We start from the raw sequence: 4,433 nt of genomic DNA, 5'->3' as shown, positions 1-4,433 counted from the left end.
GATGTGAGGAGGGGAATGGAGGCAGCAAGAAGCCATGGACTGACAGTTATAGTGGAAGGAGAGTGTCCCCCAGCAGAACAGAGTATATCAGGAGTTGAGTGATGTGTTAGTGATGACAGGGTTACATGTGACAGGGGCAGTGACAGTGTCGGACTGGGGCATGAAGGGCCCACCAGGGGAATGCAGTGATAGGGGCCCATACTTATGGACATGCCAGCCATAACCATTAGATTGTGCATGGTTGCCACCCCTTTAAATATATATAGTAAATACTTCTAGTGCATACATAATAATGTACCAGATTAATAACTGCATTGCATTGTAGCAAGAATACCATATAATTGTACAGTATAATGTAACATATGTATAATGTATAATATTCTTATTATCCTTTATTTATATGGTGTCACAAGTGTTCCGCAGCGCCTTATAAAGTACATAAACAAATGAGCACACAAGAAAAACAGTTATTAACAGTACAAACAATACAGGACAAATACATGCTTTATAAACATTGCAGCTTAACATTCAAATAAGCAGCAAGGTGTCAGCAACCAAGTGTTAGGTGCCGTTTTAAATTAAAATATAAGTAAGGGAAGGAGAAGCACGTGAGGGAAGAGGGCCCTGCTCGTGAGAGCTTACATTGTAAAGGGGATAGGCAGACAAACGGGGGTGACACAGATGGGCTGGATAGTGAGGAAGGAGCATAGAGTAGTGGGTTAGGATGAGCACTGGAAAGCTTTGAGGAAGAAAGGGGTATCGAGAGCCCATTTGAAGATTAGGAGCCAGAAAGCAAAGTTATCAAGGAATTTTGAGCTAAGTCCAGGGGGACGAAAAAAGGCAGCTACTCGAGGAAGTTGGAAGAAGCAAATATCATGAGCATTGAATGGAAATAATGAAATGGAGAGTTTAGAAGGTAAGAGTTGGTGGGAGTGACCAGATAATAGAAGTACCCCAACACCAAGACTGTGACAACCTCCAAACCAGGGAGTGTGAAAGAATGTGAGTCCCCCAAAGGAGATAGCTGCAGGAGAAGTGGTGTCAGATGGGTAAATCCAGGATTTGGTGATTGCTAGGAGATTCAAAAAGTCAGAGATGAGGCTGTCATGGACGGGGACCAATTGATTATAGACAGGACTGGCTTTCCAGAGGACACAGGATAGAGGGACAGGGTTGGGAGAAGAGAGAAGGAGACTGTTAGAGTTTCTGCAATGTGGGGTTGAGATTAATTTAGAGCAGGGGTATGAGGAGAGTGTGGGTATGTGGTGGGCTTCTGAATGAGGAAGGGTGACAGCAGGTGGTGGGCAAGGTGGAGGTATAGTGTGGTGTGGGTGGAGAAGAAGAGAGGTAACTTGGGGAAAAGGGAGGGTGCAGGGCTTAGTGGTGGTGCAGCAGCAGGACCATGGTGGAATAGGCGTAAATAATAATGGAGTTGTGGGAGATACGGTGGAGGGTACTAGATGGAATGAAGGGAGACAGAGGAGAGGAATGAGGGGGAGGAGAAGGTGGAGGAGACTATGGAGGGAGGAAAGAGGTAGGAACTGCTGGTAGAGGAGAGATTTATGTAGCTGTTGAGTGAGGGACGGAGCAGAAGAAAAGAGATACTTAGGGGGAAATTTACTAAGATTCGAGTTTGGTCGAGTTTTTTAGTTTTTAAACTCATTTTGCTTCACCAAACCTCGGGTGAGTTTTCCCTTATCAAACTCGCAAATTTACTAAGAAGTGAGTTTAGCTGAAAGTGAGATTTTTGATGGTGAAGCAGATCGAGTTTTTTCTTCCAAATTGCGAGTTTAGATGAGATTACTTACTCCAGATTGCAGTGTTTTCTCTCTGCAAAACTCACCCGAGCAAGCAGCCTGCACATATCAGTAAGATATGTGTAAGCTGCTTGTGTGTTTTAATACCTGTAAAAAACAGGTTAAATTATTTTTTTTTAAAAATGACATAGGGTCCCCCCCCCAGCCTGTCCTGGTACCTAAAATTCCGGGGAACAAAATGAGTAGGGTTCCACTGTAAATTAGGTACCAGGACCAGGCTGATTTTAATTATAGGGGTAACAAATTTGGGTAGGGGTACCCCTAAATTTAAAACCAGCACTGGACCCTTTCTAGTGGGGGCCTGATGCCACAGCCGGGGGTGCCCTTTCACTGGGCCCCCCATCCGCAGCATCAGCCGTGACCGCTAGTCAGCCCTGGCCAGGGATCCCTGGGGAGTTGGGGACCCCTCCAATAACAGGGACCCACTCTCCTAATATCTATCTATCTATCTATCTATCTATCTATCTATCTCATAGCTATCTATCTATCTATCTATCTATCTATCTCATATCTATCTATCTATCTATCTATCTATCTATCTATCTATTTATCTCATATCTATCTATCTATCTATCTATCTATCTCATATCTATCTATCTATCTATCTATCTATCTATCTATCTATCTATCTATCTATCTATCTATCTATCTATCTATCCACAGTATATATCTATCTGTCATAATTAGGCCCGTATTAAATTAGAGGTGAAAAGCCGTTTTCACGTGTTTTTGGCTGAAACTTTTCGCCGATGAAGTCAATTCGCCAGGCGGAAAGGTATCGCTGTATTCAATTTGAAAGTCAATGCAATGTAATAGGCGAAAAAGTTTCGCCTATGAATAGCAGGCGGAAAAAAGTGCAGAATTGGGGTTTTGGGATGTAACGTTGCAGGAGCCCCCATGCAGCCTTCAGACAGAACCCCCCAAGGGGGGTGTCAAATTTTTTTTTAAAAAAACTCTTAAGGACACCCCAAAAACTCACTTTGAATTTGGGGGCGATATAAAAAAAGTTGGGGGAAAAAGTTAAAAACTAGCGAACTTGACTCTGGGGCGGTCCCCAAGTATGCCCCAGGTGTTTTTTTCATTGCAGGGGCTTGCAGCAGGTGGATTGTTCACGATTTTTTCAACTTAATTTTAGCAACTTTAAAATATGCTGCCCCCCATATTCAAGTACCCCAAATTTTCTGGGATAATTTATTTTCTGCAAAAAAACCTCCAGAATACTATTCTTCACCACAAAAACGCTATTTAGCGGCTATTGAGCCCGTTTAAAAACACTAAATACCTTCAGCAAGCCAAATCGGGGGGTACCATAGGGAACCCCCATGTCAGAGCATCTTTTGTCAGGCTGATTTTCCCAAACCTGACAGTACTTTCCGCTTGTTTAAGTTTCGCGGGGTCCCGTTTTCGCCTACTTTCAAATTGAATACGGCGATACGCGGGCACATGCACGATACTTTTCCGCCTGCAAAACAGGCGAGGTAGGCGAAAAGTCCTGGGAGGCGAAAAAGTGTTGCAAGTCCGCTCAAATTGAATATGGCTCTTAGATAGATAGACAGAGAGACAGACAGACAGATAGATAGATAGATAGATAGATAGGTGTAATTACCATAGTTGCAAGGGGTGCACTAGATAGATAAATTGATAGAGAGAGAGAGAGAGAGAGAGAGATGTGATAGATAGATAGATAGATAGATAGATAGATAGATAGATATGAAATAGATAGATCTGAGATAGGTAGATGGATAGATATGATAGATAGATAGATATGAGATAGATGGATAGATAGATAGATAGATAGGAATGAGATAGATAGATAGATATGAGATAGATAGATCTGAGATAGGTAGATGGATAGATATGATAGATAGATAGATAGATAGATATGAGATAGATAGAGATAGATATGAGATAGATAGATAGATAGATAGATAGATAGAGACAGGGGCGGATTGGGCTGAAAAACCAGCCCGGGAAATTTATGGAAGCAGCCCTTATTGGGGCGGGGTCTTTTGAGGGGGGCAGGACCCCTCCTCACGTGGCCTGATTTGTTACGTTGGATGCAGTTTCAGGCTTTCTTGCGTCTTTTGCAGTTGGGTCTGTGACTTTATGTTAATTACGCTACAACGCCCTTCCCGGGTATACATACCTGCTTTTGAATTTGCAAGGACTAAGACGCCAATTGTCAGTGTCTGCAGACACTGCAATTATGCTTTGTTCATCTTTAGACACCACCATCGGGTACGCCATTTAAACTTTCACCAGCCCTATTCTATATGCAGATCATCCGCCTGTGTATGGCCTCCTATGTGAGCAATTCAGCGTCTCTATAGTCAATCCCCTGTAAACGCCCAGGAGCCCCCAAAACATTTCTAATACACTTCTTGGTGCATGCGTCTGAATCTGTACTGCAACTCTGTACGAACATCACCAGGACGCATGCGCGGTGTAACTCAGACACATGCACTGAGGAAGAGTAATGCACAAAAAAAAAAAAACACATTGGCCCCCACAGGAAATCACACTGGCCCTTATAGAAAGCAATAAAACAACATTGGCCCCCACAAAAAAAGAATACAACACATTGACCCCCACAGGAGAAAAGAATTACACTGACCC

This window comes from Taudactylus pleione, unplaced genomic scaffold, assembly GCF_031769625.1.
Source record: "Taudactylus pleione unplaced genomic scaffold, aTauple2 ptg000363l, whole genome shotgun sequence".
In the NCBI taxonomy this organism is placed as follows: Eukaryota; Metazoa; Chordata; class Amphibia; order Anura; family Myobatrachidae; genus Taudactylus; species Taudactylus pleione.
Note: the sequence above shows the minus strand (reverse complement) of the source record.